The sequence below is a fragment of the Poecilia mexicana genome, unplaced genomic scaffold (genome assembly GCF_051168715.1).
Source record: "Poecilia mexicana isolate PSO_F unplaced genomic scaffold, ASM5116871v1 scaffold_9, whole genome shotgun sequence".
NCBI classification, from domain to species: domain Eukaryota; kingdom Metazoa; phylum Chordata; class Actinopteri; order Cyprinodontiformes; family Poeciliidae; genus Poecilia; species Poecilia mexicana.
This window is the reverse complement of record NW_028263378.1, coordinates 8585224-8600630: the sequence shown is the minus strand read 5'-3', so window position 1 is coordinate 8600630 and position 15407 is coordinate 8585224. Positions and strand designations below refer to the sequence as shown.

General features: G+C 39.4%; 1 protein-coding gene across 5 annotated transcripts in view; it reads right to left on the bottom strand.

The window, feature by feature from the left end:
• The window catches only part of slc20a2 (solute carrier family 20 member 2), a 50811-nt gene extending 37323 nt beyond the window's left edge, over nt 1–13488 (bottom strand). For all 5 annotated transcript variants that reach the window (XR_015764257.1, XM_088008723.1, XM_088008725.1 and 2 more), the window contains exon 1: nt 13183–13488. The gene's annotated coding sequence lies outside the window, so the exon portion shown is untranslated. The remainder of the gene's footprint in view (nt 1–13182) is intronic.
• Nucleotides 13489–15407: the final 1919 nt, after the last annotated feature.

Below are 15407 nucleotides of genomic sequence, written 5' to 3'. Positions count from 1 at the left end.
GTGTGTGGTGAAAGGGTTACACAAGGACAAAAAGCATGCCCATAAATGGCTGAAGCCGGTTAACATTATGTGCACGGCCTTTTTTAAACTGTACAAACTGTTCATACGGCAGAATGTTTGGTTACGCTAACTGTCCTCTCCAGTAACCAGCAGAACCTGTACTTGCATCCCAGCGTCCATCACATGTGACTTTAAGCGATGAGTAGAGAAGTGGAGAGGGAAAGCGGTACAGTGAGAGCGTGATCGGACCCTGCTAAGCTGAGCTAGTGGCCTGTGCCCTCCTGCTCTTAATCCGGGCTTCCAGCACATGACCCAGCTAACAGCATTACAGAGCACTTTGATTAGACCTGCCGCTGAGCGCATGTTCTGAAAGACGTAGCGGAGGCAGCGGGGTGGGACATGGGGGTCCTGTGTACTTCCACGACGGAGGAATGCCAGCCGTTTGAAGACACGCGTGGGAACCAGCAGTATTTGACTTCAACGTACACACCGGAAGCAAACACATGAAGCGGGTCGGATTAGGCTCACAAGTCAGCGAGTCAGTGGATTACCCTGGCACGGTGTTCTGGGAGGAAACTAAGAGCAAAGCTCAGAAACAGACTGCAAACGTTACCGGTGGCTGCAGGTCAAGTTGCAGGAGTGACAAATTCACATCATGACTTTATTTTAAGGAAAAGAAAAAAAAAACAGACTGCTACTAAAAGCTACTACACCAAGAGAAGAAACCAAACTGCATCTATTTTGTTTTGGGGGGTTTTTCAATCCAGAAGCAAAAGTTAATCCTAGCTAAATTCAGTCATGAAGGGCCTCTGGAAATATTTCGCATAAATCTGACTATAACTAATCTGATCAAAAGTCCTGTTTGAACATTTCTTTTCATTTCAAAATCCCACACTTTTCCAAACTTAGGTTCTTTAAGTAACTGTTTCTGCAAAGGTTCTCTACAAATTATCACACATTTTGAAGTTCTCGATTTCAGCAGCGCCCAGGTTCAGCTGTATGTTCTGCTGTAAAACTTTACAAACCTCCATTTATCCTCACCTCACTTTCACCATTTCTTCCTTTTATTTTTCCATTTGTGAACCAAGCTTGCACATCAGCATAAAGCCAGAGAATAACACCAGAATAACTCTGGTGTTACCACCGCCTCCTCAGCACAAACAGTAAACACAATAAAATTCAAAACTCGGCAAGCACTACATGAATCCCCACTACAGTCTGAACTCTGCTCTTGTTTTGAACACATTGGCATTTTCCAATAAAACAGAGTAACACAAATGTGTTACTGTGCCCAAAGGGGTCAGCATTTTGTAAAGCTACATCCAAGAGGTTCCACTTTTTTTTTTTTTTTTGTATCCAAATGCTGCTACAGCAAGTTGGTTTCTGAGGTGAACTCATTGTGACAAGCGGTCTGCTACCGTGATAATGACGGACAGTTTTTCCCCTGGGATCATCTCTGATCCAGTTGTAATCAACTAATCTAAGATATTAAACCACCAAGTTTTGTTTTGAAGCCACTACAATTTACAGTGCATGGAGGGAGTATTTTAGTTGCTATAAATGTCATTTGAAATATAAACAGCTCACAGCATTTATTACAGTGCAATGTTGCTGCTATCTATTAAGGTTACAGGACTTACTGGAAGTTGCAGGCAGTAAATGTCTGATGACACAGAGCTGCCTTTTACAGTCATTTGATCACAGTTTCTTCAAATTGGAATAAAGAATAGAGCTACCTTAACATAGCATTGTTCATCTGCAGCTATAGACCCTCCTACATTGTTGACCCTTTGCTTAGATTTGTCTATTGAGAGCCTGAAAGTTTAATTTTCCAAATACAGGACACTTGTTTGGTGGATAAAATAGGGTGTCATTGTAAATGTTTTTAGAGCCTATTATGTTCTGAATCACTTAACATTAAGAATGGTCAGCTCAATAAGTAATGCCATAAACTAGATATTTCCATATGAAAAGTGGGACCAGAATTTTAATGCGTTAATTTTGATAATTTTATAGATTTTAACGCATTAAAAATGTTAATATAATTAAATGCATGTTTTTTTTTATTACATACTAAAGTTTCAGCTAGATCCCTTAATTAATTAATTACAAACCCTGCAATTAACTCAGTTAAAAAGTTCAACACAGTCCCAACACTAAATAAAAGAACCATTTTCCAACAAGGGAGTACGGTGTAAAATAGCGGCAGCATCATGTTGTGGGGCTGTTTTTCTGGTGCACTTCACAAAGTAGATGTCATCATACAGAAAATCCTGAGATAAGACTTGGAAAGAACTCGATCTTGAAAACGGATAATGACAATAAGCATATCACTAAGTACTTTACTAAGTGGTTTCAGGACAATAAAATTACTGTGGCCATCACAGAGCCCTAATCTAAATCACATGGGTAATCTCTGAGGAGAGCAGAGGAGGTGTGTGTGTGTGTGTGTGTGCGTGCGTGTGGACAAGGAGGTCTACAAACCTTACTCAGTTACACTGAGGAATAGGCCAAAAATAGAAATATTTTGATTATTACCAAGAGACCAAAAATAGAAAGTCAGCTCCAAACATTTCAGTTCAGTTCCAGTTACTGATCTAAAGAAGAAAAAGTTGCAAATGTAGTTGGATCTCTCCTTCGTAAACATATCCCATTGCTTTCAACATTCGCAAGTGTTTTATCTGCCATTTGCAAAGCTTTCGTCCACTGAACAGCAATCAGCACAGTCTCATTTTTACTGTACAAATTGATGTAAAAGATGAAGAACACTTGATTGTTAGGGACTAGGCTGAGATTATTATAGATCAGCTGGCTGCACAGCTCTTGTGCTATTGATTCGAGCCCCAAAATTCCTTGACAGAGATTTGGGATTGGACTGGGACATCCATGGAGTATGTACTATATTAATGATATTACAATGTAATCATGATCTTCACATTGTGCAGAATCAGAAGTGTTTCTCTGATAACACAAGTCATGTTTTTAACACCTTGGTCCGACAGTATTCTTTAAAGCAAAAAAAAAAAAAAAAAGACTGGGTTGTGCCGTAACAGGGTAACAAAAAAGAAAGTATTCAACATTACTTATATCTACAGTTATGTCTTAAATGACATAAAAACATAATTAACAACGACAACCTAACAACCACAGGAGAAACTCTCAAGAGAAAAGCAATGAACGCTTGCAAACGCTGAAATGAGCGTTGGCTCAGATCAGAAAATCCTGATGAGACGCATCCTACCATGTCAAACTAAATAAGCAAAAGCTATTTTCCGCATCCTGGAGTTAAAAAAGCAACTTTGAAACATTTCAGCCAACCTTTTATGCCCTTCTATGTTAACACGAAAGATTATCATGGAAATGCTTCAACAACACTTTTACTCTTTTACAACCCTCCATAAAACAAGCTGCTGTAAAACAGAAATAGCCGATATGTTTTAAAATCAGGAAGCTATAATCTTTAAAGTACACTGGCAGAAAAAGAATTAACCCTATGATAATTTTTTTTAAAAAGCCAGAGGAGTGTTTATGGTTCTAGATTACGCAGCTGGTTTGTTGACAATGGTTCAGACAAATCCTGGGTAATCTCTCTCTGTATTATTTGTGTGCTTGTTGTTCTAAAGTCATAACAAAGCTGAATGTAAACATTATAAAAATATCCTCACCCAAGCAGCAGAGGGAACCATGGAGATCTTCAACATTTCATCCTAATCTCCCGTAGTTTTTCATTCTGACAGTACCCTGGGGAAACATTTGCTGTTCAAGAACAGCATCAGCTTATTCTGTGAACAGAGCAGTTTCAGCTGTTTCCCAGGGGATCTTAGCAGGTGAGAAGCATTTTTAAACCAGCTGTTTTCTAACGAGAAGTTAACATTACACCCAGGAGAGGTCTAAAACACACCAAATTATTCCATGTACTATTGTTAAACTCAAGGTCAATGAGATTTCTACTGGACTATTCATCATATTCCCCTGTCAATTCAATTCTCAGTATATACAAAAGAATGACTCCACCCGACCACGGAGGAAAGGTTTCAGACAAAACAATAAAGTTAGAAAATTATTCAGATAACAAGCGATGGATGAATAGCTGACAATGTTGTTTTTTCAGTTAAAGCCAAAAATGCGGCAGTGAAACAAATGCGATCACTTTGTTTCCTCAATCTAATTGCCGATTGTTTAAAAGCAACAATTCTCCTTTAAAATCCTTGTCCACTTCTATCAGCATTAGCATTACTCCTTTTGCGTCATAAAACAGAGATGTTCCCTTTCTACACTGTCTCCTCTGCAGAGGAAATACTGAATCCTGATTGCAACCTGTGCAGAGATTCCTTAACATTGGAAGAAGTTGGATGCAAGTGCATCTGAACACAATGAGCATCCGACTTGCTGGATAACTGTGTCAGCTACTTCTTTACACCAAGAAAAGACAAAAAAAGACCGAATTTCAGCAGAAGACTTTTTTTTTGAAGGAAAAACTCACTCAATTATCAACTGTGTGTAGCTGTGCCAACAATGACACATCCTGATATATTCAATGCGTACAGTTGTGCTTCCTCCATGGAAAATGAGCTTACTCACAATTCTGCCCAGGAACAAGATAATGAGTAAACAGTGGGATCACAACACCATCTGACCAATGGAGATACAAGTCAGTGATGATCTGTGTATTTTCCAGTATGATGGAGCACCATCTCATGAAGTAAAGCATGTAAAATTTGGAAAACTTTAGACATGTGCCCAAAAAACTGCCTATGTGTTAGCCCCATTGAGAAGTGGCCAATTCTGAAAAAGTGGGATAATATGCACCAAACAAAGTCCAAGATCTGATCACCATGAACCCCGAAAGTTAAAGCATGTCAGAGAGAATTACAATAATTAGGAAGAAGAAACAACTCCTAATCCGACAAATATTAACTACATCATTTTGAATCGACAGCAAATACAAGCTTTTCAAACTCTGGATATGTATGTTTGTTTTTTTTGCAAACCATTAAACATCTAAAGAAAATCTACCCCCATTAAAGTCACCAAACACATCATTTGTGTCACTGTATGAAAGTTGCTCCGACGGTGATGTGTGTTTGGACAGCTGTGAAGCATACCACCATTAGGCCTAAGTTTTGTTGTTCTTGAATATTTTCATATCTGCTTATCATAATAGCTTTATTTTGAATTGGTGGTCAACATTTTTGTTGGGTCACAATAATATTTCACAACAGAATGACATCTCAAGTTGGGTAAAATTAACCACTTAGTTTTATCTTTTTTTCTTGTCCAAGCGTTTTTTTTGTAAGGAAATGATTTACATGAACTTTTACTAGCAGTACAGCTTAGCCTAAACCTTTTGTAAATACATTTTGAATACAGTTACACCAGGAAGTCAGCTGGTGATGGGAATCAGCCAATGTAAGCTTGCTTGGGTGAACAGTCAAAACAATAAACATAAAAACAATTATAATCAATAAACATCCTACGGCAAGCGCTACCAGCTCACACTAACACCACTCTTTGCTGCAGATGCTGTTTCTTAGAAAAACTGCGTCAAAGTTAACCAAGTTCAGTGTAAGCAAATTGTTGAAAATAAAATTAGTTGAAGCACAAAGATGCCAGAAGCTGTTTATCAAGAAACATTTTTCTAAAAACACATCAAAGCATGCCAGTCTGCACAACTTATCATTTCACATCATTCTGTTTTATTCAAAACAGAATGACTGAAATGTCATTGTCTGCTGAAACCAGTTAGATCCAATCACACAAGGTGGTGTTATGAAAAAAAAAAAATGACAGAAACCGCTGGTCACTGACAAATGCCCGCACCAACCACGCTCACTCCTCTGAGGTGTCACATTTCCACCACTCACTCTTGTTGCTAAAGGCAGACAGGAGAAGGAATGAATTGGCTAGAAATAGCATTGTCACATGAGCGAGTGCAGTGACCAGTCAGCCAGCTGCTCATCCTTACATGGAGTACTGCCCCGTCCATCCATTCTCACCGTAAAATACTAACAGGCCACAACATTATCAACACCACAGCCTTAGTCTCTTGTGTAGCCGAGAACATTCTTCAAAACGGTGGTAATTTGTAAGCATTGGACAAATTACTAACAACACAAACACAGAATGGTTTGCTATTTTAAGAGCAGATTTTCCATGCTATTGTCAGCATCTTCTGCAACGCTTTGCCACCAAACATTTTCCTAAACCCCACTGACCTCAGGCATTAGAGGCACGGTTTTGACTCACTAAAGCTAAGAGGCTCCAAAAGCAGACCTATGAATGAACATGAGGAAGAAGAAAAGGAAAATGATAATGACATCCATGGCATCTATTCTACCTTTAGGGACAAAACCACAATGCCTCACAGTTTAGCAGTAAGCCTCGTTATTAGCATAGTTAACATGAGGCCAGCGCCCAAACAAGAGGCGCTCTGTGTGACAGTGCAGTGATACACAGAAGGCTACCAGTAAGACCACAAAACAGCTCTCAGGGGCCAAGTGGAGTGCACAAACGGGGCCAGAAACACAGCAGATCGATGGAGGTACGAGCCAATTCCACCTCTCACCCACTCACAAATTTCATACTTTTTTTTTTTATTTGCAGTTAAGTATTTTTAGAGCTGTACAATATATTTAATTGCAGTTTTCACAATACAATTGTATTGCAAGCACAAAGGACCCATGGATATATTTCAGGCATGACCTTTGTGGCATTTTAAAGATATATTTGCCAAAGTGGCTGTTCCATTGATATTTCACTCCTTCCTACTTTTATTTATGCCTGCAAGCAAACCATTTTGGACCTATGTACTGTTTAATTGCTTGTGGACAAGTAATTCCATGAGATATGGAGAGAATCAATCAAATCTAATGAAAGCACTAATAGTATTAATTAATTTAATTGTGTACCATTTTCAGAAAATGCTAAGTTAGATCCAATTTCCATGTCTTTTGATTCTGATCCACATTTTAGTCCGTTGACTGAAAATTACTTTAAATCATCAGCTGTCAAGGCGGGATGAAACAGTCGTTAATTACCATCAGGTTCAGCCATTGCACTATGGCGATGAACCAGGTCAGCTATAGCACTTTGGCGGTGGATCAGGTTGAGCACGTCAGTATGGATGGGCTCCTGGTTTTTATCAGGGGCAAGTTGAGCTGTGCAAACTTGCTGGCATGCATGGACGTGTTACTAGTTAAGCGTTAGAACGCTGGGTCCAAACCGATGGGCACACGTTGGGCAGGCCCCAGTTAAATTTCTTCAGGTATTTAATATGTCTAGTTAACGACTGTAGCGTGACTGTGTGTGGATGAGTCAGAGCGGAGCCTCCATTGACTTGAATGGGATATTGTCATTTTTCGCAATTTATGTCGTCATTTTAACTCAGAATCCCACTAAATATAATAGTGCACTTCTCGGGATCAAGCTGAACGTTTTGATACCACTTTTCTGGGGGTGTACGCAGCGGTCTGAGACGCATTAAGGGTGATGGGTGCAGGCCCCAATTACAAAATGAGTTCTCGCTGTAAATGAAAACATTTTTTAGAAGAATGTTAAAGATACAACAATCAATCACTCAGGAAACGTCAACAGCAAATCACAGGGTGACTGAGGTTTGTTTCTAAGACAGAGAACACAAGGCTATGTAAAAACAAAACCATGACAATTATTTCAGCTAGCAAGCATTTTCCTTATGCTTGGAACTGAACAAGAGCTCACTAGAAGCACTTACATACAAACAATATGAATTTGGCTAAAGAGGCAGAGCTTAGGGTGACATTTGGTCCAATTAAAATCTTAATTGATTTTTTTATTGTTTTTTCCCCTTCACTTTTTGTTACTCTGACCCTTGAAACATGACTCACATTAAATAACAGGCCTTCTGTCCCCTCATTACAGAACTAGCTGCTTGTTCAAACACACAAGGTGCATTTTTAATACTTAATATCTTAATTTTTAAACAGAAATATTGGCCTAATATTTGCACCACATGATCAATTATTCTAACCAGGCTTTTTTTTACAGCATGGATTAGCATAATTAATACATGCACAACAATACACACACACAGCATGAAGATCCACACTCATCATGTGACACTGCCATAGCAAAACAGGGCTCCGACATAACTGAGTCATTGTGCTCTCCGGGTGAGGTGGGCTGATCAGAGAGGCAGACTGTTCTCTGACTGTGACACTCCTGATCCCTGTGCCAACTGCCCTGCCACCCACAGACACTGACACACCCACTGGCAGAAGGGCCAGCCTGCATGGAGCCACGCCATCATGGAAACCGAACCAAAGAGCATTTACAATGCCTCTGGTTTTTTTCCTCCTTACTCTTCTCCTTAGTTCTCAGGGTCAAAATCTTTTATTGTTATACAAATTGACGTTTATAGAGCTTATTTGCTCATTTAAAAATACATTCCGTTCCTACCAGTATACGATGCCAAAAATAGAGCTTGGGATATGTCAAGTTTCGCACATCTATAAACTGAAGTTTTGCCAATTATTCCTCACAAAAAAGTTATAGTTCATTTTTTAGGGCTGGACACAGGTTCTAAACTACTGTATATTTAGGTCTGGACTTCAACTTTCCAAATCATTACATTCTAGCTCAGGTTGCATGAATGAACCTCCAGCCCAGTCTCAAGTCTTTTGCAGGATCCAAAGAATTTTTCTTCCAGAACCTTACTTTATTTAACTCCATCAATCCAGGAGTTTGCGTGTTCTCCTAGTGCATGCATAGGTTTTTGCTGAGTCCTACCTGAAACAGTAAAAAAAACATGTCCATTAAGCTACGCCACATTGCCCTTAATGTGTGCAAGCATTGATGTCTCTCTTCTGTGTCTCCCTGTGATGGATTGGTGACCAGTCCAGAGTGACTGCTGGAGAAAAGGCAGGGATGTTAAAAGCAGGACAGAAAAGTAAATGACAAGTATCATACTTTATTAACCTTGGCCATGGCATACCTTGAAAGAAACAAATAAAGGTCCTTCTAGAGAAACACATCCTGCATAGAGTAAGACTAGAAAGTAATGTAGTGTGACCTGCTCCTATTCCCCATATGAAGGACACCTGCTGTGGGCAAAAGCCTTAAGGTGAATTTAACACTGACCTGAAATAAAGTGTTGATGCATTAATAGCCCATGGTTCTTAGAAAATAAGACTTCCTAATAACATGTGTACTGAGAAAGCATACCCACATGAAAACCAGTCTCGTTCCTCTTTAACATTCTGTTGAATATGAAAACAGAGCAATACCACGTCTGTGCATGTAAACACCAACTTCTTTTGACACCTGAGTTCAACAAAACCTGCATGACACAAGCTCCAGATACCCATGTTATCTTCACATAAAACATGCAGTTCTGCGTTTGTGATGAGGCTTGTGGTTTTATGGATAGCATTGCCTCCTTTAACCGTGTGGCCTAGGTTGTGGCTACACACCGTTACACAGAACCAGCAATTTAGAGTGAATCACTCCTTCCTTTTTCTTTTCCAAAAGGATTATACTCACAAAAGGCAGGTCAAAGTACAGTCTAAGTATGCGTTTTCTGAACCCGCCTTAATTCCAAGACAATACTCAAAGTTCTAAAGACTTTCAATAAAAAGCCGTACGCCAACACCCGCATTCGTGTTTGAACATGGCTAAATCTGTTGGCCGAAACAGAAGGAAATCCTGATTCCTAAAAACCAACGCATCCAACTGTCCACATGTGAGAGCTATATTTTGATTTTAAATCCATGGCTGTTCATGTGAAAACCAGGCAAGCAAGCTTGGAGGAAGCAAAACATTTAAAGCCGTAAACAAGGATGTATGGAGACAGAAACCAGTTTCACTTTCTCGTTTGACCTTGCTTTGCTTAACAAAAGGGAACAAATGGTAAGATTACATAAGCATGGTCCAAAAATGGGTTGGTATGTTGTCAAACACTGCTGAGATGGTAGAAGGAGGGGCCAGCAACATGTTCCTAAGAAACATGTCAACAAAGCTCCAGACAGTCCACTCCTATGTTCATGCCAAGCATGTATAAAGAAGGAAGTGATTAATTTAACTACCTTATCGTATTGCAGGCCCATATCTGTCTTACAGCTTTTAAAACGAGCCAAGATACAGCAATCAGTGTTTGGCTCTCCCAGCGGGGAGGCCTGGCTGTGTCAAACAACTGATGCTCATATTAATAAGAAAAGCTTTTCATGAGGAAACAATAATTGAAGGAAAACATAAGGCCAAAGAAGAACCAAACCTTCTTCTTTCACATACTTTCTTATCGCTGTAGTCTAATCAATAATTAACTCATGAAACCTCATTCTGGCTGCTATCTGATCCACAGTATGGAAGTAGAAAATAACTCAAGATATTTTTAGCATACTTATCAGTGTTAAGAAATATGGAGACAGCTTGTCAAACACATGATAGTAGCATCTAAACCAAGTACCACCATATGATTTCTAAAGCTCTTTTGTAGCTTTATAAATGTTTACTGTGCATGGGGTGGGACCTGAACTGGGCTGAGAGGGCATCCCAGGAAAGAGCTGGCCTTCCTGATAAGCTAATTTACCCGCTTCCTCCCAGTTGTTGATAAGCTGCTTCTCTAACAAACTACACTGAAACTGATGGCACCCGAATAAAAAAAATTCCCCAAAAGATTTCAATTTCTTTGGCAGGGAAGAGCTACTCTGACCCATCCTTTAAAGAGCATCAGTGGCTCCAATCCAGTTCATTTTTGAGGCGACACCCAGGAACTTATAATAGTCCAGTATCTCAAATGTCGGTTCCAATGTCAGTTTGGTGGGTTTGCACCTGCAGATTAGGTTTACAGGTCAATGAGGGAAATCTTGGGATTCCTTCTCCAGCCTATTCGGGAAGATCACAGCTCATTCAAGCCTGGATTGACCCTCAACCTAGAAGGACGAACAAGTTTTTTCTGTTGAGAACCATGAGCTCAGACTTGGAACCATTCCAGTGGGCATTGAAAGTCACAGCTTGAAGATTACAACAAAACATACGTCATTTGAAAAAGAAACAAAAATGAAACCCTGATGTTCCCAAACCTGAGACCCTTTCTTACGCGACTACACCTTAATGATCTTATGCAAGACCACCACAAACAGGATTGTTACCAGGGTCAGCCCAAGTGGATCCCAACACCACACCCACACTAAGAACAACTTTTTACTGAGAGTGCAGACACAGCTCCTGCTGTGCATAGGTGCTAAACTCCAGGTTTTGAGAGCCAGTGTCCTGCAACTTTTAGATGTGCCTCTGCTGCAACACACCTGAATCAAATAATTAAGCCATCAGGACTCTGAAGAACTTGTCTACATTGGTAAATTTGATCATGGTGTATTGAACTAGTGGCACATAAAAAAAAAAAAAAACATGCAATACAGTGGCCATTGAAGACTGGAGTTTGACACCCCAGCCTTATTGCATCTTGAGCCTCCAATCACACCACTGACAAAAACCCCCAAAAAACTCTTACACAGGTATGATCACAAACCTTTTGCAAATTTGCAAAATCAGTGTAAATTGAACAACTCCTATGAGCATCTCAGCAACTCCCCAAAGGTATAGAGCTGGTCCACCATCACTTTAAAGCATGGTCCCTTGATAGCTGGGACTATCAAGGGACCATGAATCAAAAAGTTTCCCGTCTGCGTAAAGAGCCTGTGTAGCTGCATCCAATATATGTCTGCGCATTTAACATTGAACACTATGTGTTTTGAGTCAATGTAGCCAACAGGGACTGGTCATTTAGTTTTTATAGTATTTTGTAGTTTTTGTAATTTTGTACCTGATGTTTTCAGTTGGTGTACCTTTCTCTCCCAGAATGTGGTGTAGCAATTGTGTTTATAAGTTCATAAAAACCAAGACAAGTGATCATTTAAAGTAACTTTTAATAGAGTGATTAAAGTCTAGTGCAGGCCGATACGGCTATGCAACTTCAGTATGTAACACTTACTGACAGAAGGTTGCGCGGTTATTTTGGTTTGATGAGGCATACTATGGCATACTTTATTAGGGTCAACTGGGCAGTAGAGGAATTACAACCAATATACATGGAATCAGGCTGTAATACAAACTCTCCACACAATAATACATAACAAAATGTAATTATATGCAACCATTTCCTGACTTATCTCCACAATTCACAAAAACACTCAACTAAAACAAAATATGGTGCTTCCTCTAGCGCACTAAAATGAGTTTAAACCATAGCAATAGCATCATATATAATTTTTGCTGTTTTATTTTATTCCAATAAAATAAAATTAAAAAAACAATATACCTTGATACAGGTAACTGGCCCGTGCATATTCTTTACCCAACCCTGTATTCTGGGTGTGGATATGCTTCGAGGAAAATGGCCATTGAAATATTGAGACGCAATGATGACAAACTTGTTATACTGCGTATGATGTCCTGTTTGCCTGTGAAGTTGGAGCTCCCGAAAACAATTCAAACTGACATTATTAAAACACTGAGACAGTAACATTCCGGTTTTGGAAGATAGAAAGATCAAGGGAAAGTCTCCTCACACATTTCTGGCACTTAAACAGTCTTCTCTTATGTCACTACTATTATTGGGCAATGGGGAGACATAGGCGTCACTTAGTGCGCATGCCCAGAACAAAGATTACTCCGAAAAGCCCAACAGAGGGAAATAAACTCGAGTGGTAAACAACTAATTGACTTGATAGGAGGTGAATGCATCTCTTGGATGCTTGGTTTCGTCTTATGTCGGAATTTGCAGCTTCTCTTAATCGTTAAAATACAGCGAACAAGCTATAAATTAAGGAAAACGAGTCGGTGCTATTGTCAGCTGTAGAGCCAACACACGTGCAACTCCATTCACTCATGTTTGGAAACATTTTTCACTAAAATTAGAGGGAGATGAAAGATTGACACTTATTTTATCTTAAACGTGCAAAAATGGCGAGGAGTTTGAAAAAGCAACAGAGAAATGTAATATCTCACTGTGGTTGTTGTGGCCAGCTAATTTAAATGTGTGCATTTAAACGCTGTATTCACACTCAGCAGGCCCGTTTCCTTCCTAAAATATAGCCCACACAGACGCCAAGCACACACGAGCCGCTAACCGCGACTGAAATCCCACCGAAAGCACAAATCCACATGGCCAGCGGGGTTTTCTAACGTTAAACAAAATGTACTCACCAACGAAATAAGACACCGCAAGCGGAGAAATGTGCCACCGTTCTCTATCCGCCTCCTACTTCTCCACGCCTGTCTGTCTTCTGCGTGTATTTTCCCCAGAACAGCGTCTACGTGGGCTGCGTCGAAAATGTCAAGATTCCAGCAGTGGCTGACGGTTCTGTCGCTCCAGTCCGACCCGGGTTGATTACCCTCTCGACTCGGCCAAATCATGCGACCATGGTGCCCTGAATGTCGCCTGCTGCTACTGCTCTCATCCGGGCGTTTGCGGGAGAAGGAGGGGGAAGAGCCGTCCGTCCGTTTCAGCGCTACTCTGGATGTCAGATTTGAGATGAAGGAGGGCGGGGAGGGAGTCAGTCTGGTCATTGCATGGTGACAGCATATAGTGGGATGAAATGTTTTAATATCTGCAAGACATAGGTTTTAAAAAATGTTGAATAGATCAACATTTTCCCTGAATGCACATTTTATTACCACCTGAAGACATATTAATCTCTAATAGATTTCTACTAACACTGCTGTAAATCAGTGATGGAGCCATGTGAATACCATTCACTGTGTTTATTTTTTTTGCACTGTGAGGTCATTTTGTTCCAATGTACCCACGCTTGTACTCTGGCTTATTTTTTTCTTGAATTATGGAAGACATTGAGAAATGTAAAGATGGCGGCAGATAAAGATCCACATCTGGAGACTTTGGAGGCAATTAAAGCATCAATTTACCTTTTTACAGATGGATGTTTCTGTATGGCTGTCCAGACAATGCGTCCGTCCCAGACGGACCTTTCATGCACTTTCACCAAGACATTAATGTTTTGGTCATCCTCCTCTTTCTCACCGAATATACTTCAATCTTATCAGTCAGGGGGACGTTTTTTTTTGCCTCCCCTTTAACAACAAATGTATTTCATTGTACTTCTGACTGCTTTTTCTCACACACACACACACACACATATATATATATATATATATATATATATATATATATATATATATATATATGTGTGTGTATATATATATAGTATATATATATATACACACATATATATATATATATATATATATATATATATATATATATATATATATATATATATATGTGTGTGTGTGTGTGTGTGTGTGTGTGTGTGTGTGTGTGTGCATATACATGTATATATTTGCAAATGCTATCACCTCTGCTGGTATCAGAGTGTGCTGTTTGCCAGTCTGCAGGACATAAAATAAAGGACACCGCTGAGCACACCCCAATAAAGGTATTGGTCGTAACGAAACAATTAAAGGACTATAGTCTGTTACTCTACTTTGACAACCATAACATAATGCTAAATGAAATGTTTAAATCCAATCTGTTATTGTATGTTTTTTCCTCTCTTTCCATACAGGTTTCACAACTGTTTGAGCTGTTTGGAATGGACCTAAAAGGGAGACTGAAAGCCACAGAAAGTGGAAATCAATACATCTGTGTGATGACCGACTATTACACCAAATGGACACAAGCATACCTGATTACCTCAAAAACAGCAGGTCACAAAACAAATACTTAAATTTCTCTTTCAATTTGAGACATCAAAAAGAATTCTAACAGACCAAGGCACAGAGTTTGTGAATTCGATAAAGTTTTATTCCATCAACATTTCTGTTTTTCAAATATGACATGCAGTTCTTTGAGTTATGATGTTTTTATGGTTGTGACAGACAAAGAAGAACGTCTGTGAAAAACTTGGGATTAAAACGAGTCTCTGCGCACCCTACCATCCACAGACAAACGGTTCGGAAGAAAGAATGAACGGCACTATCCAATGGTAACAGATACTCATCTACAATTAGAGTCCCAATTTATATAATATTATAATGCCAATATTAAACTGCTTCTTTTCAGATCTCTGTACAAACTTTTGGGGTCCAAACCATACACTTAGGACGAGTATCTGGACACAGTAATGTTTGGACTTAGGACAAAAAAACAAATGACCACAAAGTTTTCATCTTTCTTTTTAATGTTTGGAAGGGAAGCTCGGTATCCATTTGAGATCCCTGAGAAATATGAGGTTTTAAACATTAAAAAGTGAAGTTTCAATTGTATTATAATCACATATCATTTCCATTGATGTGTGTTACAGAACAACAGTCCCCACAGTTTATGGAGGAAGAGACTGTGACTGAATGCAAAGCATCTGGATGCCATAAAAGATCTCATCAAGGAAAATGTGACCAGATCACAAACCTTG